This window comes from Armigeres subalbatus, chromosome 1 (assembly GCF_024139115.2).
Source record: "Armigeres subalbatus isolate Guangzhou_Male chromosome 1, GZ_Asu_2, whole genome shotgun sequence".
NCBI lineage: Eukaryota > Metazoa > Arthropoda > Insecta > Diptera > Culicidae > Armigeres > Armigeres subalbatus.
This window is the reverse complement of record NC_085139.1, coordinates 171,211,179-171,235,560: the sequence shown is the minus strand read 5'-3', so window position 1 is coordinate 171,235,560 and position 24,382 is coordinate 171,211,179. Positions and strand designations below refer to the sequence as shown.

The window sequence follows — 24,382 nt, the reverse complement described above, 5'->3', positions numbered from 1 at the left end:
TAACAATGATAAAAAATACTGTTTTTTTTAGGGAAAGTAGTAGATCCAAAGTTCTGTAGGGACATCCTAATCCAAGTAAGCAAAGTTGCTCAAAATAAAGAGCTTCAGAAAAAGTTTTTTCTAGCGAAATAAGCTACGCCATAACTTTGTAGAACAATGCATGTCAAAATTCCGTAAAATAAAAAAAAATATGATGGGCCATCCTATTCTTTGATAGCATCTTGATCATGGTCTTGCTATTCCGAACAACTTTGTAGAACAGCGCTGCCCATAATCGCATATTTGTAACATTTGCATTTTTTTCGATTTTGAGATAAGCTCATGAATCATCTCCTAATTGCTAGTTCTTCCAGCTAACCAGGAGAAATAAGAAAGTTTTTTCCAAAAAACTCGAAAAAACTACCAAGTTGTTTTGTAACATTAAGCAAAGTGATCGCATAACCGTAACACTAGAAATCTTTATTGCCGGTACGCCATGCGCTGTGCACAAAAAATTTCGAAAATAGATGGCATTCAAATACCAAGTAATAGAAATGTTTCTACCGAAGATTCCAACTAGATAAAGTGTATGTGCAATTTATGGGAATTTTCAGAAAATCATTGAGATTTGCATACTTATGAATATTACAAACTTCATCGTTCCATTTCTCCCATGCCTACTTTTGTCGATTGTTACAAATATGCGATCATAGGCAGAGCGGTTCTCAACCTTTTTCTTGAGAGGTACCCCTTGGAACTTTTGCATTAATTGAGGTACCCCCTCTCGAAATTAGGCTTCCAATCCTTTTGAAAGGATAATAGCAAGCCCTTTGAAGGGAATTTGTGCTCCTTCAAGCTTTTGAATCCCTTTGAAGTAGACTTCCGTGCCTCTTCATTAGAGGCTTCTGAGCCTCTTGTAAAGAAGCTTCCGAGCCTCTTGAAGGCGGTTTTTGAGCCACTGAAAAGGAGGCTTTCTTTGCAGCTTAAAACGACGCTTCCAAGCCTCTTGAAAGAAGGCTTCCGAACCACTTGAAAGTAGACTTCTGAGCCTCTTGAAAAAGGATTCTGAGCCTCTTGAATGGGGGCTTCCGAGCCTCTTGAAAGAAGGCTTCCGAGCCCCTTCAAAGGAGCCTTCCGAGTCTCTTTAAAGGAGGTGGCTTCTGAGCCTCTTGAAAGGACGCTTCCGAGCTTCTTAGAAGGAGGCTTTTGAGCCTCATGAAAGGATGCTTTTAAGTCTCTTGAAATGAGGCTTCCTACTCTCTTGAAAGAAGCCTTCCGAGCCTCTTGGAAAGAGGCTTTTGAGCCTATTGAAAGGAGGCTTATGAGCATGGAAGGAGGTTTTTGAGCCTCTTGAAAGGATCTTGAAAGGAGACTTCCAAACCTCTTGAAAAGAGGTTTCCGAGCCTCTTGAAAGAAGGCTTTCGAGCCTTTTGAAAGAAGGCTTCCGAGCCTTTTGGAAGAAGGCTTCCGAGCCTTTTGGAAGCCTCTTAAAAGCATGTTGAAAGGAGTCTTCCGAGCCTCTTGGAAGGAGGCTTTTGAGCCTCTTGAAAGAAGGCTTATAAGCCTGGAAGGAAACTTTTGACCCTCTTGAAAGGAGGCTTCTGAGCCTCTTGAAAAGAGCCTCATGAAATGATATTGAAAGGAGACTTCCGAGCTGTAGAATACGGAATAAATATGCTAATAAATAATTCGATAATCACTTATCGAGTAAATCAATGACTTGTGATGGAAATCACTACACTTGCTCTCTTGCGACTTGCCTGTTACTAGGGTTTCACAACAAACGACACGAAAAGGTGACAGTTAGTATATAAAGCGAATAAGGCTTAGAAGGAATTGAGTAAAGTATACAAAAAAGTTCAGCTGACGTTTCTCGCCCCACTGAAAAAATAATGCACGCACGCATGAAATATTTCTTGGTAGGTTTGAGCAGTCAGATTAAAGTTCAACGTATGAAAAGGGACAATATGGAAACTGGGCGTAAAATACGAGACAGGCAAAAAAGCTTGGAAAAAAAGGAGACTTCCGGTAGACGGTTTTTTTGAGGAGATGAGCAAGAGACAGAAGATCAAGGGATAGTATGGAGAAGGAGTAAAACAGAGACCACTAGTGAAACTATGGGATTCTGCTTCTTCTTGACAGAGAAAGTGATTCATTCTTGTGACGATTTTCGTGGCGATCGGTCTACATTGATTTTGCGAGCGAAATAATGGCGGAATCAGCGGATGGAAGTTCGGCCGTCGGATACGACATTGGCGCGGATTACGCTCCTAAAGGGTAAGTATAGCAGAGAATTTGATTTGCAAATAATTCAGTAGGCTTTTCATCAAATGTATGGAAAGTAGGCTAAAACGATATGTACTGATTATATCAGTAGGCTCAACCAATATTGGTAGTGAATAGGCAGAATTAACATAAAGAGATTTCAAACAATATGGCTGTCTTGTTTCAGTACGCTCATTCTTTGAAAGTGTGAGTAGGCTGTACATTGAGGACTAAACCATTATTTTCTGAAAAGCAGTAGGCTCGTTGCTGAAATGTCAATGAGTAGGCTGAGAACATATTTCATTATTAGAGGCTCAGTAAGCTCAACCAATAAGTGGTATGAGAAGACTGAAGCTCCAGATGCTTTTAGTAGGCTCGACTAATGAGGATATCGAGTAGGCTAAAGCAAATAATAAGGAAAAGATTCGGTAGGCTCAATCAGTGAGTGGTATGAGTAGGCTGAAATCAAAGAATATCTTCGACAAATGCTACGAATAAGTTGAATATATGAAGATATTGGAACTAAGAACTCGAACAATTCGAGTAAACGTAGCATAATGTTTAGTACAGATAATTCAAAATAAATAAACCGAGCATTTTTATTCAGTTCAAGGTAGTGATTTGTCGCTCGAAAATATAATGATCACATAGCTAGAAATAGAGATATAGAACAAACAACCAGTGATTCGAAAATTCATAATTTACCTAGAAGCAAAAATGGTATTTTAATTAAGACTTGTATTTCCGACATTGAATTTACAGAGGCACTCCCACATTGAAGAGGAAGCGATTAACTGTATGTCAAAACTCAAAATCTGGAAAGCAGAGAAAGAAACTACTGATTCGGGAAACTAAAACAAGTAGCGATAAAATCAAGAAGCCGAAGCTGCGCACTGGTCTGTTGAAACGAAATCGGTTTGCTAAATTGGAGAAGGATTTGGCTGAAGAAAGGACTCGGAATGCTTTACTTGTTGAAGAAATGCAGAAGATGCGAAGCACAATGGAATCGAGTATTGAGACCGGAGGCGAAAGGCCGCCGTCTGAGACTGGAAGGATAGAAGAACAGAGCACTATCGACTTCGATGGAATCGGACCTTCAAGCACTCAACGTCCTCGGGATACTTTTTTTTTTTTTTTTTTTTTGGTTTAAAATTCAGTTTATTTAGTCTAATAATAGTTCACGGTTTACAAAATATTTACAAGTTCAAAAGTCTAGGTCTAAGTGGAATTCTAATGCATTTACATCGATCCTATCGTTACACTGGTTAACAAAGTGGATGTAATTGATAAAAGTTCTTAGTATTTCTACTCGCATTCTTTTTCCTATACCAGCCAATACAGGCTTTGAAAGTTCTTCGAACGAAAATCGCCTCCACCCATTCGTTGTTCTTGTTAGCCTTCGTTGTAAAACCGTCCACGCCTGGACGACACGAGCACAGGAACAAAACTTATGATGCAGCGTTTCTACTGTGTGGTTTCCGCAGTGTGTACAGTTTTCGTCTGCCACCCGTTGCATCACAAAGAGCAGTTTTCGGTGTTCAATTTTGCCGTTGACTAGTAGGTATAGTTTTGATCGCTGAGCCGATGTGAGCTGCTTTGCCGAAATATTTCGCCACGCGCGTGGCCAGTCGAGCGCTGGACTGTTTGCTTCCACTTTAGGCGGCTCCGTTTGTTGGATGAAGTGCCGGTGGATCAGATCGGCGGAGGGGTTTTGTTGGATTTGGTGGGGAACTTGGGATAAGCATGAAAGGATGTTTTTAATGTCAGGATAATCTATTGAAATTGCTGGGCGGGGATTTGCGAGAAGGAGGGATCTATAGAAAGGATGGGAATCGATCTCAGTTAGTGCTCTGTTTGTGGCTAGGCTTTTGCTTTTTAAAGCCGGAATCTGAAGGCTCAGGCCTCCATGGTCCTTATCGCGAGCCAGCTGAAATAATGGTACGCGAGCAGCTATTCCTCTCCACAGAAAAGTGCCCATCGTTGAGGTGATCTTCGCCGTGTGAATACCGAGAGGTGGCAACACAGACGATAGATACCATAGCTTTGACGTGCCGAACGTATTTAGCATGATCACTTTCTGGTGTAAGGTCAGTTTGCGCAGCGATTGGAGCCAAATTTGTTGCGCGAACTTCCCCACCATTGCGTTCCAATTTAAGGTGGTCATCAGACGAATTGAGTTGGCAAAGGAAATTCCCAGAATTTTTACTACATGAGAACTTTGTAGCCACTGGGTGTCAACAATATCTCCTTCGCCAAATCCTACATTCACCGCAACGGTTTTGCGCAAATTTAATTTCGCGCCGGCGGCAAGACCAAAACGACGAAAAACTTCTCTCATCGCCTCGATCTGCCACGGTGACGTCACTATTACGCTGATGTCATCGGCGTAGGCAACAAGCAAATCCTCCCCACACACTTGCTCAAGCCGGCATACGAGAGGGTGGAGATATAAAACGAAGAGATGCATAGACAGTGGGTCCCCTTGCCGCACCGAACGAGTAATCTCGAATGACCGAGAGAGGCGTCCATTGACGAGCAGCCGGGAGGTGGACCGACTGGCAATCTGCGCGAGAAGAGCGATGAGTTCCTCGTTGAACCCGAGCGACCGCATGGTGTCGAAAAGAAATGAATGGCGCACCCGATCGAAGGCGTTCTCGAGATCAAAGCTAATGAGCTTACCGGCGCGTCGGTGGTGACGGAGACTGGCGATCCGATCTTTCAGAGCGAGAGTGGCTTGAAAGATGTTGTGCTCTGAGTTCGAACATTTCTGTCCGTCGCTCAAAACACGGTGGGCTTGCATGACGCGCTCTAGCCGGTTTCAAAATTCGGGAGAGAAGTTTATAGTCGCTGTTGAGAAGCGATATGGGCCGGTACGCTCGGGCCGTGTTGTCTCCACCTTTCTTCTTCACCAGCACGATGATGCCCTCCATGAAGGCATGGGGAAGATTGCCGACGAGTGCTTCATTGAGAAGCAGGTTCAACTCACGATGGATTACGTTGAACATGCGAAGGTAGAACTCTCGCGGGATCCCATCGGCTCCGGGCGATCGTTTTGCTGCGCTTGTTTTGATAGCAGATAATATCTCTGCCGTCGTGATCTCTTCTGTGCATCTCTCGTTCAGTGGGTCGTCCGGTGGAATAACCCGTTCGCAAACAAACCCGTCCTCGTTGGTATCTGCTGTTTCTTCCGTGTAGAGGCTGGAGAAAAAAGCAAGCAGATTTGCTTCGATTGCTTGTGGTTCATTTAACATTTGGTTTTCAGCCGTTTGCAGCTGCGTGATGTTTGTTTTTTTGCGTCGTCTTTCCCCCAGCTGGAAGATCGACATAGGCTCTCCTGCCAGATGCGTTTCGTTTATACGCATGAACGCTTGGGAAAAGTTTCTTTGTAGCGCCAGCATTTCACCTTTTAGACGGTTTATGGTGGTCAACATTTCGGGATGCTGAAAGTACCCGTCGTACGCTAGCCGTAGTTGCGCATAGAGACGCTGGTGCGCATCGTGGAAATCCTCGAAGACGGCTCGAGATTTCCACTTGAAAAACGTTTTGATTTTGGGCTTAGCATACGACAGCCACCATTCCATCCACGACCCGTAGTTTCTGCGCTGCCGAGTCCAATATTGCCACTTATAATGGAATTCGGCAACGTTTTCTTCCGTCAGAAGATGCGGCCGCAGGGCCCAAAATCCGCGTCCGGGTTCATTTCCCAGTGGGGGGAGACATAGTCTTACCGTTAGCGCTTTGTGGTCTGTGAAGCAACAGACGTGGGTGTAGGCAGACTGCAGATTATTTCGTAGACCAGTACTTACGTACATGCGGTCCAGTCGGGATTGTGCGTTGCGACTGACGTACGTGAACCCGGGATCTCGCGGACACAGCTTTTCCCACGCGTCATGCAGCTGCAGTTGTTGGATGGCTGTTTTGAGGGACGGGCTTGTGTTCGGGCTGGACGAGTCGCATGCACGCAGTACGCAGTTGAAATCGCCAGCGAGGATGACGTTTGCGGTGTGGTGACGGAGGTAGTACGCCAGCGTGCCGTTGAAAAAATCTTCTCTGGCCGCTCGCTGCGCAGTGCCAGAGGGAGCGTAGATGTTGCAGATGGTCGTGTCGTGCACTCGCAGTGCGATCAATCGGCTATTCAGACTCTTCCCTACGTGAGTGACCTGGATGTGCTCCTTCACCGCAACAGCTGTGCATCTCCTCGTGTGGTCTACATTCGCGAAAACGACAAAGCCAGGCAAGGAAAGCTGTTCGTTCTCGACTTCCTGCAGACACACGATATCGAGACTTTGGCTGCTGATGAAGGTTCGGAGTGCGTTCAGTTTCGTTTGGTTCGTGATGGTTCCGATGTTTATCGACGCGAAGTTGTAGGACGTGAGAGCCATTTATGATTTTTATTTCTCGTCCCGCTCGTCGTCTCCGTCGTCACATCGTTGTTTCTTGCCGGGAGGACGACCTCGGCTCCGGCTACTTCTTGTCGATGTTGACGAATCATCCGTTTCGTTGCCGGCTATTCGGCTTTGTGACCGAATCACGTTTACAGGCTTTCTGAAAATATCCTCTAATACCACCTCGGCGCATTGTGGTTGTGTGGTTGTTCGCATTGACGACGATGAAGAGCTACGTGCTTGTTGTGTTTGCAACAGTGAGTGGGGGGGTACCGTTCGTGCGGTGCCTACAGCTGGCTGACTTGCTGGTAGATTTTTTGAGCCAGATGGTTCGGTCTGACTCGCCAACTTCGGTAGCTCGGGAAAGGCTTCCAGCGATGCTGATGGAGGAGCGACAGAGCGCTGACCGACCGGTTTAGCGATCGGAGTTTGCGTACCGTCTGCCGTTTTCGGTGGGTGTCGTGGTCCAGCTTGCTTCGTCACGTTGGCGTAGCGTTTTTGGACCAGTAGTTTTTTTTGTTTTGCACACAAGAAATGCCAGTGTGGGCCTGCTCTTTGCAGTGCGATGTACGCCTGCTGGCCATCGATCGTGACCCACGAATCGATGTTTCGTTGTATAAGCATACGGGCCGACCATATGCCGAGCGGGATTCCACCGAACTCGAAACCATCACCCCAAGTCAATTCGCGCAACGAGATCACTTCTCCGAACGCACTGAGGAACTCAACTATCTTCTCTTCGGAAATGTTTTCCGGCAAATCGTGCACTTTCACTTCCACACTTCCATCTTCGATGGTTATACGCAGCTTGTGCTTCTTCCCCGCAATGTCCACTTCATGTTTTTCATCGTGATCGTCCACGATTTTCTGTGCGAGCGTCAGGTCTTTGACCTTGACGAACGCACATTGTTCACCGCGATGGCACTGGAGTCTCTCTACGTCTTCTTTCTTCAGTCCTAGCACTGTGCGGCAAAAGCCATGCACCTTCTCGAATGACGGCTTCACTGGGAAGCGCGAATAATCGATTCGAAAAGTGTTTTCTCGCCTCATCGCGATACACTAAAAGCGCGCGACGCGGCTCGGACAGATGAAAAGTAAACCACCGTTATTAATCGCTTGACTTTCGGAGAGCGCAATGGAAAACACGTCTGCTCGTCTCAGAAGTTGAGCGGGATCTGAGGATACTACCATTGTTGAAGAGTCGAAATTTATGAGCTCCATCAACCAGCTATCAGTATCGTCTATCAGCGTTCCTGAATGTAAGCCGTTAAGCGAGGGTGGTGAAATCGACCGTCATACATTCGAACAGTGGCGTGATCTTCTTGTCGATTCTATGCAGCTAGCGAGAATCACAGATGAAGTCACGAAATTCACGCTATTTAAAGTAAAGGCAGGACCCCGTCTGTTAGACATTTATCGATATGCCAAGGCCGATTCTGGAGCTCCTGATGAAAGAAGGATTTTGAGCCTGTAGAAATGGAGGATTTTGAGCCTCTTGAAAAGGAGGCTTCCGAGCCTCTTCAAAGGACACTTTAGAGCCTCTTAGAGGGAAGATTTTGAGCCTCTTGAAAGGATGCTTTTGAGTTTCTTGAAAAGGGATTTTGAGCCTCTTGCAAATAGGCTTCCGAACCTCTTGAAAGGAGGTTTCAGAGCCTCTTGTAGGGCTTCCGAGCCTCTTGAAAGGAGGCTTCCGAGCCTCTTGAAAGGAGGCTTCCGAGTCTCTTGAAAGGACACTTTAGAGCCTCTTAGAAGGAGGCTTTTGAGTTTCTTGAAAGGATGCTTTTGAGCCTCTTGAAATAAGGCTTCCGAGCCTCTTGAAACAGGGCTGGTAGCGATTAATGCCGTTCAAAATAGTGACTTTCGTGACCAACTATGACGAAAAAAGTGACCAAATAGTGACTTTCAGTTGCAAAAAAGTGACTAAATAGTGACTTTTGTATGAAGTTTATAAACAAATAGTGAGCTGCGAATTACATTAACATTGTTATTGTGCAATTCGTAGATTGAAAAATAGTGATACTCATATTTTTAGTTAAGTTCTTATCTGGAATGTAATTTTTTTTTAATTAATCAAGGAAAATAACAAAAGCATGAGGATTACTATATTTCTAGGGAGAGGATAAAACTTAGCCAGAGGCCACCGGCTTGGCTACACCCTGATAATTACCAGAGAGTTGGATATTGAGAAAGGTACTTGTTGGGTCAGTTTGAAGCCGGCGTCAGCAGAACAAGTTGTTACACAAAATTATGTTTATAATTTTAACAACGATTTTGAAGCAAGTTCTTCAGCATTGTGGTAGCAATGTGTAATATGATCTCGAAAAAGAAATGGCAGAATAATCTAATTAATTCCAGAACAAGGAATTGGACTCACAAAGCATATAAATATTTATTATGACTCTTAAATTTGATAAAATCAAAATAATAAAGAAATTATTGGAATAAGTTTGTTATTGTAAGATATATTCATTGAGATTTTCAGCTCTGGGCTAGAATAATAATATAACAAATTCAAATATTTTTTTTAGATTTCGAACTTGACGTGGATGCGAAATAAATTTTTTTTGTGTCTTTATTAAGGAGACTTTCAGCCCTAGGCTGGCTCGTCTCCGCCGAAGTAAATTTTTAAGCTTCAATAAAATATACCGTCGTCGGGGGAGACAATTGGTCAAATGAGGGTGAGAATGGATCACTGTTTCAACTACTTAGAATACTTGTAGAATGGGTTGAATGTATCTGAGGACAAGAAGAATAAAATATAAGATACCTTTTTGAACGATTTTGATTTACGACCTCCAGGCTTCCGGTGAGAGCGTTGACCCATTCTCACCCCCAGACCCATTGTCATCCCCGATGGCGGTAATCACGATTTTCTGATTCGAAATTAAAAATATGTCCTAGTGGTCTCCAAGAGGTACGGGTGATGAGGCGGATTGTTAAAATTTATAAAATTAAAAAAAAAATCGGATTTGTTGAACAGTTTGGAAAATGCATGAAAATTTCCAAGAAAAAACATTGTTGCTCCCTGAAATGATATTACTGTTGAGCAAAAAAAAAACCTGGGGAAGGGGGAGGCATATGGTTTGTTTCCAATATTTGTATCGGTTTTAGTTTACAAAGTAATGATTTACCTAAATCAACTTAAGGTGTTGAAATTGACTCTAAGATAGGAAAAATGAACTAAGTGGACACCCTCTATAGCAAAAATGAGCGCCGCAGCGGCACATTCTTATTTTCCTTTAAAGAAGCCTGTCATCATGATTTTTTTTGTCTGTACAACCTCTTGTAGTAGGTCCGCAACTAGATTTTGCAAATCCTGCTTTTACTCGCGGTCAAAATACCATCTAACCTGGCATGGATCTTTTAGCCTGTAACTATTATTTAATCCCAAAGGATCACAAGACGGATTTAACAATCATGAACGATTGTAATGTATTCCTTCATCGACTTCCTATTATCGCTGATTATTCTCTCTGATTTAGAGAACCTGACTCGACATAGTGTGATGCGTTTTTTAATAAAAAAAAATTGGTTCCGATACTTTGCATATTAACAAGTTCCATTCTTGCGAAAATAGTGACTTTAGTGACCATTTTCCGAAAAATAGTGACTTTAGTGACTTTTGAATACAAATAGTGACTTTTTAGTGACCAGACTCAAAATAGTGACCAAAAGTGACTCGCTACCAGCCCTGCTTGAAAGGAGCCTTCCGAGCCTCTTGGAAGGTGACTTCTGAGCCTAAAAGGAGGTTTTTGAGCCTCTTGAAAGAAGACTTCTGAGCCTCTTGAAAGTAGGCTTCTGAGCCTCTTGAAAAGATATTGAAAGGAGGCTTCCGAGCCTCTTGAAAAGATATTGAAAGGAGGCTTCCGAGCTTCTTGAAAGGAGTCTTTTGAGCCTCTTGAAAGGGGGCTTTTGGGCCTCCTAAAAGGGATTTTTGAGCCTCTTGAAAGGAGGCTTCCGATCCTCTTGAAAATAGGCTTCCGAGCTTCTTGGAAAGAGGCTTTTCAGCCACTTGAAAGGAGGCTTCTGAGCCTCTTGAAAAAGGCTTCCGAGCCTCTTGAAAGGAGGCTACCGCATCTCTTGAAAGGAGGTTTCCATGCCTCTTAAAAGGAGGCTTCCGAGCCTCTTAAAAGAAGGCTTACGAGTCTCTTGAAAGGAGACAACCTAATCACTTGAAAGGAGGCTTCTGAAGTTCCCAGGAGGCTTCCGAGCCTCTTGTAAGAAGGCCTTCAAGCTGCTTGGAAGGAGGCTTCCAAGATGCGAAGAAGGATGCTTATAATCCTCTTGCAACGAAGCAAACGAGCATTAGTAAAAAAAAAACATTTTGTCAATTCGACGTTTTGCTCGTTCGATCTGGTGGTGGATTGAAATATGTACATATATTGACTGCAAGGTGGCGAGAGCAGAATGGATCCCACCACTACAGTGTAAAAGACCTCGCAACTTGATGAAATATTTCCATAGTTTCTGTGATGGGAATCATACACTCAAGATCTATGTGGAGATCAAAATCAAAACACGTGTGTGTTTGGGAAACGGTGATACCAAGATGAATACAAAAGTAGGTGCTCCAATCTGCCAAGATTGTGGAAGAGAAGAAGGCGGGGGTGAAAAATTCATTTTCAGTGCAAAACGAAAACAAACCGGCTGGCTCTCCCATTAGGTTCTGCAGCGTCTGTACGTAACCTCAATCTGGTGACAGATTAGTAGTACTTCTTGCTGGACTAGGGGCAGCCAACCAATCACGAACTCGACCCTTGTCGGAGTTCTCGTCGGAGTCAGTGGAAAGTACTACTGAACTGTCAAAAAAGTTCATTTGACGAGGACCGAATTCATTCGTGACGCCATGCTGCAGAACCTAATACTAAAATCCAAGATGGCTGAATCGTGAATTTGGCAGATTGGAACACCTAGTGGTGTATTCATCTTGGGTGATACATAGACAACCATGTAACGCAAGTCAAGTGAAACTGTTTGCAGCAACCTTATTGTGACTGAATCTGGTCACATATGAGCTACTGAGATTACTGTGCCACATGTATGCTGCTCGGGAAGGATCAACCTAGGAAGGACGCCCTTTGGCGTACTGCTGAAACTGAAACAAAGCAATAACAGATCACGGAGCAACTTGCATTGGACCTTAGAATGTCACATGCTTGTGCGCAAAAAAAAGTTCACAAATAAATGAGTGAAAAGTGGCATTTCTAGACCAACATTTGAAAAGTACGTAAAAGCCAATATTTATTCCATATGATTCTTCGTCTACATATATAGAAGAACCAGAAGGAATAAATTTCGGCTGTTACACCCTTTTCAAATGTTGGTCTAGATTTATAGTAGTCGGGCATTTTTAAAATAAATAAAATCACTTAAAATAATCGGGCAGGCCCTGAATTACAGGATTAAGCAAAACAAACGCACCTGGATTGAAGACTTCGGCAGGCGTGGAGCGTAAAGAGTGGAAACTGCCAAACTGTTAAGTTTATCCACATCTTTGTAACGATCTACGGAAAATCTAACAAGAATATTCAAGGTATCCATAGAAACTTCGAGCCATGGAATTCTCCCTTTGGAATGAGTTATTTCCAAACTACTAAATCTATGAATTTTCCGTAGAGCTCCATAGCTCTTGCCATCCGGAAGATGCTCCCAGTCGAACCATTCCTCGAGCATGACGACACGCCACATCGTCACTGACGCCAAATGCCCGGATGAGAAGCTGAAATTTCCTTATCCCAAATCCTAAGCCCCGTCCATCCCTAAACATTGTAAACTAACCTCGAGTCACCACGAGTACGCTGGCTCCTTCCCCGCTCTTATTAACTGTATAATAAAATGATATTGATTGTATATATCACAAAGAAACATGGCTCCGTAAAGTGTTATACACGCCTGAGCCTACCAAATAAACAAACTTGGAAAAAAAAATCTATGAATTATTTTCAAGTAGGCATAACTGTATTTTACCTAAGGATTTTAAAAGCCTTTTTTTATTCAGCATATTTCGACAAACTGTCATTTCCAGATGAAATGGGAACTATTCTTTTTGTTGATCACAACAGTTTACCAAAAGATTTCGAATTCAGAGCACAATCGTTGTTCTAAAAGTCAAGGTGAAATCAATTTCGTTAGTTTGAGAAAATATCGTTCATATATATATGGTTCACCTCAAATTTCTGAGTATTTTTAATTAAATAACATACGCTACTCGACAGTTTTCTTGCACATTTAATATGGGACTAACCTAATGTTTCCGATATTTCGATTTTGTTTTATTTTTCGGCAGTCCGAGCTACATCGTGTACTGTGTGTTTGAGGAATAGTTCCGATTTCAGATTAAATTATCACTCTTGGTCATTATTTCCAGCATCGCCCAAGTACGCGCGCTCGCCTACAAAAAACATTGTTACTCGCCACCAGCGCATTTTATCATTTATTTCACACTTGTTCCGGTGTCGAATGGGTTGTTACATTACTACTACCAGGCTAATGATGCCCTTCCAACCAACCAGCCAACAAAACGCGCCAAGTCCCCACATTTCGGTCGTTCAAGCTCGCAGAAGCCCGACGGTGTGGTGTCTCGACGAAACGAAATGCATTGTGCTTTTGTTGTGCAGGCGATCGCTGCCATATGATATGACTGCCATGCCATCCAGCGAGATAGGATTTCTCCGACACGAACGAATGAATTACTCCTCTCTGGGTGACTGTTTATGGTTAATATTTGATCTTCGTAGTTTTGTGTGTGATTTGAGCCAGGATTGCATAACCGGGTCGGAACCGGTCGTTTTGGGCATTCACATCACATACCGGGCGTTTGTAAATTTCTGGTGCATTTTGAAGCAATAAATGACTGGCTCACTTTGTCCTTGATGTCCGTCATTAGTGCATGAAATGTCCGTTTCAAATAAAATTGAGGAGATTAGAAGCGAAAGGCGAAGAAACTTAGATTCGAGAAATTGAACAGCAAAGTTTTGTAATATTTTGGATGGACAATAATAAGCATTATTTCCTGTTATATAACCAACGAAGTAGTTATATCCCCATTTCAACTCATATTAGTCTCGAATGTCGCTTACACCATATTGCTTCTAACCAGCTCGTTTCAACCTTGAAGATTTTTTTTTCTAAATTAACCACCGCCCAAGGCGTCCTATAAATGGGGTAGTCCCTGAGAAAACGCATCGAACCTTTCAAATTTTGAACAAGGTTCTTTCCATCTATTTCGACTGAACGGAAAATGATACAATTAAGCTCTTTCAATAACCCACTTTCAATGCAAACACGTTCTATGGCACGACACCGACACATAGCTAGAAGCAAACAATGTTACACAAAGATGTTGTGACAGAAGTCGCAGTAGGGATTAGAGCAAGCGATTGATCGTAACATATTGAATACGAAAAAGCAGATTTCGGCAAAAAGAGAAAAAAACAACATACCAAATGTCATACGGTTTGCAATTCAAATTTTGAACCACTCATCACTTTCGCTTTTCGTAATATTTGAATCATCCATTGGCCAAAAACATTTTGGTCGATCGCCGGTTCGTCGCTTTCAATATTTTCTTGGTCGAAGTTTTTTTTTTATATTTTATAATCAACTAGTTGACCCGGCCGACGTTGTCCTGCATAGTAGGCGAAAATGCGCGTTGTGAGCTGCCTAGCGAAATTCCAGAACGAATCTTAATTTTAGTAGGTATTTCACTATTTAGGTACTCGACTTTAGTAATGATTTTCGCATGAGGAATTTTTTTTAAATCTTTATTTAAGTGATTTTGCATGAGGAATTATCATATAAACCCGTCGGAAACGATAACGAAAATATCTGCTGAAGGAATGAAGAAAATCCATCCGGCCGTTTTCGAGTTATGCGGAAACGAACACAAACCATTTCATTTTTATTATATAGATTTCCAATACCAAGAGAATAAACACAAAATACTTGATATGTGGTCTTTTGGATTCTATCTATTCTGGTCAAAATTAATTTAATGGATTTTCAAAGTTTTATTTTTGTAAATTTTGATATAGGGATCAGTTTTCACTTGAATGAAATGGAGACAGCAATGGTCGTCAAAAATTTGAAGGTCAAAATTAGTTAATGTTTCTTGGAAAATTTGTTGTTGAGCCATGTTATGTTATACATTATACGGGAAGTGAGATTTTTACAAACTGAAACATAGCTATTTTTAAATTTCTTGAGACTTTCTGCTCGTCTACAAATAAATTTAAGTTTGCATAGGAAAATCAGTAAGGATCTCTTAAACTGTTTGAGGATTTCGACAAACTCGTGCCAATTTCTTGAAATCCTTGACGGTAATTCTTCATGAAGTCGAGAACGATTCTGATAATTTCGTGAAGGAAGCCTTTCAATTATTTCTTAATGGTCTCATAGTTTTGGGAGTATGCTGTGTGGCAGTGAAATAGCACTTGCCGTTTACTATATAAGTAAATATTAAATGGCTTTGAAACCATCGAAGTAGGCCTGATATCAATAATCGAATAAACAATAATCGAAGCAGTCGTTGCACGCGGATGTCAGTCTCACGTGCTCCACCTTCGTAGGTAAAAGCTTTTCTTGGAGACTCCCGCTTGTATATTAACGGAACAAACTCCACATTTGGCGATCCTGCCAGATTAAAATCATACATTTATTTAGAATCTGGTTTTAAACAAGCGGGAGTGCCCAAGGACAAATTGTATCGTGCACCATTCTTCGTTTGTACTACGCGGGTGATAAAAAAAGTGAAGGTTAAGTGCACGAAAAAAAAACACTATCATTATCGGGGGAGGTATCTTTTGGAAATTCCCGTTATGAAGAAATAGGTATATTTCAGAATACATAAATGGTGAGTACATATATGTGAAAATATATACGTCAGAGCTTTACAATTGCCTCTCAGTTTGGCAATTGTGTTCTCTGCTGGCATTGGCGTGCGAAGGACCCCGTAACGCTGGGTAGACACCTTTGCGTGGTGTGTTACGGTGTAAGATCTACCACGGTCATATTGTTAGCTACAGGCAAATCCTGACCCAACGAACACCTTCCCCAATATCCAACTCCGTGGTACTTATGAGGGTGTCGCTGAGTCGGGGTAAGTAAGTATCACATCAACACTTCCTTCCCCTCCCAAGTTACGGTGAAGATGGGCGTGGCCAGGAGTAGTAATCCTCATGCTTTTGTGATTTTTATCCTAGATTGAAATTAAGGATCACACCCACCTTGATTTCTGATAGCAATCTGGATAAGGATTTCAAAAGAAAAACATCAGTATCACTAGTGTCCAATCTACGAAGTACACCGTAATTATGCTATGCTATGCTAAGCTATGCTATTGGCGTGCAAAGGGCGCTTGCAATATTCATATACTTGCCATGCTTTGCTTTTTGATTCGATTAACTTGTGAACATACCCTTATTCACTTTGTGGTATTTTCAGAACCATATTTCGACTCGACATCACGACCGCTAAGTCAAAACTTTTCCTAAACTAAGATATCAGCAAATATCAGTGGAATACTAATGAAAATAAATACTGTCCAAAAAAAAATCGGGTTGCTAATTTTTGTAATGAGCGCGAGTGGTGCTCGCATAAAGTGCTCAGTGTCGCTATTTTTGTAATGAGCGCGAGTGGTGCTCGCATAAAGTGCTCAGTTTCGCTAGTTTTGTAATGAGCGCGAGTGGTGCTCAGTGCAACTTAGTGTTGCTATTTTTTCAAATGAGCGCGAGTGGTGTTGCTATTTTTTTAAATGAGCGCGAATGGTGCTCGCATAAAGTGCTCAGTGTCGCTATTTTTGTAATGAGCGCGAGTGGTGCTCGCATAAAGTGCTCAGTTTCGCTGGTATTGTAATGAGCGCGAGTGGTGCTCGCATAAAGTGCTCAGTGCAACTCAGTGTTGCTATTTTTTTTCAAATGAGCGCGAGTGATGCTCGCATAAAGTACTCAGTGTAACTCAGTTATGATATATTTTCTAAATGAGCGCTAGTGGTGCTCGCATAAAGTGCTCAGTGCAACTAAGTGTTGCTATTTTTTCAAATGAGCGCGAGTGGTGCTCGCATAAAGTGCTCAGTGTCGCTATTTTTTTAATGAGCGCGAGTGGTGCTCGCAAAAAAAGTGCTCAGTGTCGCTATTTTGTAATGAGCGCGAGTGGTGCTCGCATAAAGTGCTCAGTGCAACTTAGTGTTGCAATTTTTGTATTGAGCGCGGCCTCAAGTGCTCAGTGCAAATAAGTGTTGCTATTTTTTGTGATGAGGGCGAGTGGAGCTCGCATAATCCTCAGTGGAAAACACGTGAACAGCAGCGATATATCTGAAAATATAATTGCAATATTTACTATATAAAACGACATGGAGTGTAGCAAAGCGTCTGAAATAAAATGACTTCGCATACTAATGTGATATCCAGCACCGCCGGGGAAGGTTCTTAAGATGGTTGGAGACCCCTCCCCTGTTTGAAAAGGGTGGCTTCCATATAAATGAACCAGAAATGTCTGCATAACTCGAGAACTAATCAAAGAATAAATCAATTTCAGAAGAAACGAAGTTCGTCGGGTCTGCTAGTTAATAATAAAAATGATTGGTCTCATAAAAGTCAAATTCAGCTACCCAACAAACGACCTAGAAAAAAAGCTAGTTTTCAAGAGGAAGAAGACTAATTTTTGTTGAATAAGCGCCTTATCAGTTTCCAATGCTTATTGGAAAGCAACTAATAAGAAACTTAATCTTTGAATACAGTCATTTTCATAATATTTGGCTAGTGTAATAATAAAATACGTATACTTTGTATGCGAGAAAGGCAAAAAGGCAAAAAAGTCCTGAGAAGGGGGGAATGTGTGCCAGTGAAATAGCACTTGCCGTTTACTATATAAGTAAATATTAAATGGCTTTGAAACCATCGAAGTAGGCCTGATATCAATAATCGAATAAACAATAATCGAAGCAGTCGTTGCACGTGGATGTCAGTCACACGTGCTGCACCATTGTAGGTAAAAGGTTTTCTTGGAGACTCCCGCTTGTATATTAACGGAACAAACTCCACATATGCTAGAATATCATTTCTTGAATTTTGTTTTATAAAATTCTGAGAAAGGTCCTTCAGTGCCTTGAAGGTATGGAAGTTTGCCAAAAAATATAGAAATCGCAACGTTCCCAGATTTTTGTAGGGAATAACGAAGTTTAATAATAATTCGGTAAAGCCATCGAAAGGAATTCCATCGAGATACTTGGATGTCCGTATTCTTCTATTTGGACCATTCGATATTTTTAAGGCACTTAGCTTTTCTGTTGTCTTCATGGGAATTTTTATATTTGGATCAGTTCTTTACTTGTCTTATGTAGCAAGGTCAGAGGCACTCAAAGGGGGGAGAGGATTTAAAATGGTCACCCTCAGGTCCATCCTTGGGATTTTCCATGACTTTAAGGTACATTTGGTATTGGATACTGGTACGCACTTGCGAATAAATTCTCAAATCACGCGACGCTAGAGAGGGCGGAGAGTATCAATTGAATCGTCACGACTCGTACAAGTAGATTAAATCAACCGTAGAAAAAGTGCTATGAGGAAAAGAAGACAGTCTAAAAATACTCTATTTTCGTAAAGTTATTTATGGGCAATTCCTTTTCAGAAACGCATCCGTAAATGTTTTTGTGAATTGTAATAAAAATTCATTAGAAAATCAGAATCTACCAAACAATTGGATGAATTGCAGAAAGAATCATTTTTTGACTATAGTTTCATAAAAATCCTAATATTAGATTTTTAAACCTTGGTTTAAGAACAAGCCTCCCGGAATTCAAAAGCAAATGCACTCGCGTTATCAAGGACACTCCATTCAAAACGGAGGCCACGCACAACTGTTATTTTTATTATTCCACGCATGCTGCGACGCAGCAAACCTGGAATAACATAGGGGGAATGACGGCTTTGGCAGGTTTTGTTCTATTATTGTCATGACTGATTATGCTCAAATTTGGCCTAAACATTCTTTGCATATCAAAGAATATTGTGGCCAAATTTCATAAAATTTGGTCGACAAAAATAGAACAAAACAATACAATACAATAATAGAACAAAACCAGCCAAAGCCGTCTTTTCCCCTATTTAATTTTTTTTTTCAATTATGAAAATATGTTACATATTATTAATTTCATATCAGGACCGATTTGCAATTTGGGTATAACTTATTATGTAAACAAACATTGTTTTATGGATTCCGTGGAACGCGATTTCCTACAAAAATAGTTCCCTTACTTGCTTAGCGGATCATGCCGTGGTTTTCTTAGGAAAGTATTGCTTTAGCAAGAATTAGCCTTCCAATGTTTGTTCACAATTTCAAGTACGCCCAAGTTGCAAATCGTTCCCGATATATTATTGAAAATTATTGTTTGTATTTCCCGGGTAGACGATCATAGCTCATTAACAGTAAAACGTGATATTGATAACAAAACATGATATGAACTTTTTCGAAATAAGAGTAAACATAATAAGCGAAAATAACAAAAATTTCCACCGAAATATCATAAAAATATCAGGTTTTACTTTTAACAAGAACTTATCAATATCTTGAGCTATTGATTTGTTCTTGTTAATAGCAAAACCTGATATTTTTATGACATTACGGTGCAAATTGCTTTTATTTGCGCTTGTTATTTTTACTCTTATTTCAAACAAATTCATATCATGTTTTGTTATCAATATTACGGCTTTAATGACCGTTTGGAAACTTATAATCTCTTTTTGAAATATTCGAAATTCCAAAATAGATTTATTTCAGCCGTAGTCTACTGCGTGTTTCCAAATTTTTGTTAACTTTATTTACTAAAAAAGTGGAATTTGGAAATGTTATAAAGACTACCAGTATTAAAAAACTTCTGTTGTTTTTCCAATGGGTGTTCATTCCCATGGGTCTGTGGGGTAATAAATTATAAAATCACTTAAAATTATATCTTCTTGCCTCAGTTGTGTTTTGTTAGAAACTGCGACTTGCACCTCGAGATAATTCAGAAAACGACTAATAAACTGGAGGTCAAAGCTGGCAATAAAAATAATATTTCTCATGAACAGTAAAAATCTAATAAATGAATGAAAATCGATTTCAACATAAATCAACAAGTAAGTGTTGAACATCGGAGAGCCAGCGCAATTTCAAAAGTTGACTCAGTGGGTCGTCCGTTATGCAATGAGTTGTAAACTACGCTGTTTGATTTAATTTGCAGCGAGAAGTGAAGGTCTCAAGTTAAACTCCTAAGTGACAAATATTAACCAATCTTAAAATGCACTTTTACATCAGTAAGTTTGAGAAAAAAAAGCTAGTTCATAATGGGTCCAAATACGTCATCTCTGCGCCACGCGCAGTCATATTCCTGTGCCGTACGGTTACCGCCGATCTGTTAAGTAACACTAAATGCAGACTATGGGAAATGGGCACATTTCTTTTTCTGCTTCAAAAAATCAGGCACCGATTATCAACAACACAACACAAACACAGTTCCTTGCGACCGATCGACGACCGCACCGTGGACCATAGGGTGAGCCAATCATTTTTCGAATGATTGTTTAATTAGATTTAAGTTTTGTAATTATAAACATTTTGGAATGAAGCAAGATCTGAAGCAATAACTTTCATGAAAGTGAGCTTTTGTGCCTTATTTCTGGCCTTAAAGCAACTTTTAGCATACAGTTCTGTAGCACATAGGAAATTGTTAGATTTTACGCCATAATATCATATCAATGAAATAACAAATTCACTATATCAGAATCATTCGAAAAATCATTCGCACCCTAAGCCCACCAGCCGCATCGAAAGCGAAAGAGGGAAGCGCAACTCGGTGAATTTTCTTCACTTCTGCCAGCTCTGCACCACCACCCTATCGGCAAAGTTCCGTTCCCGCCCGGCAGCAATCGTCTTCGCACTTGGCGCTTCTTAGCAAATTCGCTTCACGGCACTGGCTGACTGAACAGCTGTGGAAAATACGCGTGACTCCCCAACTCGGGCTCAACCACTGCAGCGCGACGCAACCCAATGAACACCACCAAAAGCATCAATTCACTAACCGTCACTGTGACTTGGCGATCGCGTGTAGTATTTGGTTTCCTGAGCAGCGGGATCGCTACTCCGCACGCGGCAACTGGTCGAACGAAAATGAAAGTGGTCGCTGGGTTTTGGTTCCAAGCCCCCTTTCGGATGGATGGATGGATGGATAGCTGGTAATTTACCCACTTTGCAGAAGTCTTTCTTTCGTCGCACGAAGCGAACTTCCCCTACTCGGGGCCGTTTGTTATGATTGACGGTTAGGTTGGCGATTCGCGAACCAGCTCACAGACTTGGCGGGCCTTAAACACTGAGCACAAGATGCGCGAAAAAAGTTGTCCACTGTGATGGAGCCCGGCGATCAACGCAGCCTAACTGACGACGGACGATCAAATTCGCGTTTCGTGACAAACGACGTACTGAGCGATGGGTGGCTGGGAGGACCCTGCTTTATAGACTGCGAGCTGATTCGGTGGGTCGAAAGCCGAACCGAGCAAGGGGTTGACATTTTTATGTTAAAATGGGCACCTAACAAGGATGCGTAAATGTGTAGCCAGATGGTATATCTTTATGTGCTTGTGATATGGAAATAAACATAACAATGTCATAAAAATATTTACTACTTGTTGATTTCGTTCTCATTATTGTTATTTTAGAACAAAATGAATGCAGAATTCATTTTTAATGGATAAGTATAAACGATAAACATTAAACGGTAGGAAAACAAGTGTATCGGAAACTAATGCATGTGCGACCAAAACAGAATCCGAGAAGGATCCCGACAATATAAAAAAATATATAAAAAACTTTGTATAAAACTATATATAATATAAAACTTCGTACTCGCTTATTTACCTTTGATATATGGATTCTTTCACACAGTACAAGATAAAACATATAACAAGTACCGTTTTGTCATGGAGTACATTCCTTCAAATCCGACGTATTACAGTAAAAGTACACTCAGCTAAAAAGACTTAAGATCATCATCAAAATCACTTATGATTTGGCGCCACAATGAATATATGTGAAAATCATAAGTTTGATTTATGACTTATCCATTTCGGTACTTACAACTTCCATAACTAAACTTATTAAAATCATAATAAGGAATTATTGATTTTATAAAGGAAATTAAAATAATATAAAAATCGAAAGTATTTTTAATAAAAACTGTAATTATGAATGCACTCTATTATTCATATAAGAATATTTCGGATAATGTTGGAAAAGGTAATAATTTCAATTTTAATATATATTTCGGAGACGAGCCAGCCTCGGGCTAAAAGTCTCCTTAATAAAGACACAAAAAAAAATTTAATATTTTTTCAAATGATTTGAAATTCAAACTGAAATTGCCCACATAAAATTAACAAATAAGGATCGTATCAGCGCCATTGAGTGGGAATTGAATGAAAAAAAAAACTTGAAATATCTCCATTATCAACGAAGGATTAATCAAGTTTCCAATATACATTTATGTTAATTTGATGACCATTTTTTTTATTTTCCTACATGGAGCCTGAAAATAAAGAAATCCAAATTATTAGACACAGAAACAACTATTTAAAGGAAACAAATGTATAGTAAGTGTTAGCATCTAAAATGTCGGAGTTAACCGAAACGGAAATCAATTTAGAAATGTATGCTCACTTCCCCATAATTGCCATCGTAAACTGAATATTTTTCCTCAATAGGATCTCTTATGTGAATCATAAGTCGCGGGGATGAAAATCACAAGCCATTTTTATAGTCTGCATAAGTACATAATGAAATCGATAAAATACCCACCCATAAGTTGTAACTTATGGAAACCGTAAGTTATTTTGCCTTAGTGTACAGTTTATCGGGGAAAGGTCGTTTGAGTGAAACCCATTCGGCCAATAATCATGTGGCCGAATGCCACTAGGCCGAAAGTTGTTTGGCCGAATGGGTCATTTGGACGAAAAGGTCATTTGGTCGAACGGGGTCGTTTGGCCGAAAGGGTAATTTGGCCGAAAAGGTCAATTGGCAGAAAAAGTCGTTTGGCCGAAAGGGTCATTTGGCCGAAAGGATCATTAGGCCGAATGGGTCATTTGGTCGAAAGGGTCATTTGAAAAATGAGAAATTAGAAGTAAGAAGTAAAACGTATCAATTCTCATTCCTCATTCCTCAAATTACAAGCGCGAAGTGAGTAGTGGGACGTCTCACTACTCACTTCCCAAGCAGCACGCGCAACATCTTTCAAATAGGTGTTTGTTCCTAATAAATTGCATTGAAGACACTGGCAATACATCGAGTCACATTAAAGCCACTTCCCAGTTCCAGAAAATCACAATGTTTTATTTCCGTTTAAGTGGCGTCGCAATATTCTACCCATCTGACTTCTTGGGTGGTTTAAAATTCGATGTGTTTCATATCATGGTTCGATTCTCGGTTGGTTTTTGTGTTTTTATTTTCATTGTAGCCGCAAGATGTTGCAAATAAACTCCACCTCTTGCGCTTTTTGTGTCACAAAGGAGTTCCAAAAATGACGCGTTGTGCATAAGTCAGACCTTTAGTAAGTCACACCACAGTTGTTGTTACTCACTGAGGAACAAGAGGTGTTACTTGGGTTTGTGCTCCTCACTTTTTACAATGAGAGGTGATAAATGAGATGTCTTACTTCTCACTTTTCATTTTCTTTTCTCACTGTAAAAAGTGAGAAGCGCGAAGTGAGTAGTGAGACGTCTTACTACTCACTTCGCGCTTCTCACTTTTGACAGCGAGAAGTGAGAAATGAGGAGTAAGAAGTGAGACGTCTCTCTTCTTACTTTTAATTTTTCACTTCTCACTGTAAAAAGTGAATAGTGCGAAGTGGGTAGTGAGATGCCTCACTACTGATTTCGCGCTTCTCGCTTTTAAGTGAGAAGAGAAAAAGGGAGAATGGGAAGTGAGACGACTCTCTTCTCATTCTTAATTTCTCACTTTTCAAATTACCTATTCGGCCAGATAACCCTTTGGACCAAATGACTTTCGGCCTAATGACGTGTCCTGCTCGTAATTGCACGGATGTGATATCTTGGTTACATCACGACACGTATTCGATGAGAGTTAAAACACCAGTGTGGTTTATTAAAATTACTTTAGGTTTTCAACTTTACCAAGTGGAGACGCTTGGAGTCAGATATGTATAGCTATTATGTAAAGAATCACCAATCGGTGATCAATGCAACGAAAGAGAGAATAAGAGAGAATTCGGACAAGTCGGTTTGCGCCGAATGCGCTTAGCAATCAAGAGTTGAAATATGAGAAGAACACATTATTGTCGTGTCTGAATTATCGGTATGTTACCCTGCTTTTCCGTGCATTTGCATTTAACGCATAAGCAGTTCTATATTGTGGGAATGAATCGTATTCTCACAGCATGGTGCAGCTTGTGGGGTCAGGATGTACGGTTGCTATGGGTTCAAGAACATGTGGTATGCACTTGTCACACTAATTACCCTATCGGCCAAATGGCCTTTTCGGCCAAATGGCCCATTCAGCCAAACGACCCTTTTGGCAAAACGACCCTTTCGGCCAAACGACCCTTTCGGCCAAATGACCCTTTTGGCCAAACGACTCTTTCGGCCAAATGTCGCTTTTGGCCTAATGGTTTGTTAGGCCTAGTGACATTCAGCCAAATGGGTTTCGGCCAAACCACCCTTTCCCCAGTTCATCACCTCCTGGTGAATTTTGGCTTGATAAAATAGGGCATGTGA

At 41.0% G+C, this 24,382-nt stretch overlaps 1 protein-coding gene across 4 annotated transcripts in view; it reads right to left on the bottom strand.

The window, feature by feature from the left end:
• LOC134205525 (uncharacterized) overlaps positions 1–21,091 on the bottom strand; it is a 180,666-nt gene extending 159,575 nt beyond the window's left edge. For 2 of the 4 annotated variants that reach the window (XM_062680811.1, XM_062680810.1), the window contains exon 1: positions 20,684–21,088. The gene's annotated coding sequence lies outside the window, so the exon portion shown is untranslated. Of the gene's footprint in view, positions 1–20,683 lie in introns of all 4 variants that reach the window. The other 2 variants (XM_062680809.1, XM_062680808.1) reach the window with 2 other exon arrangements.
• Positions 21,092–24,382: the final 3,291 nt, after the last annotated feature.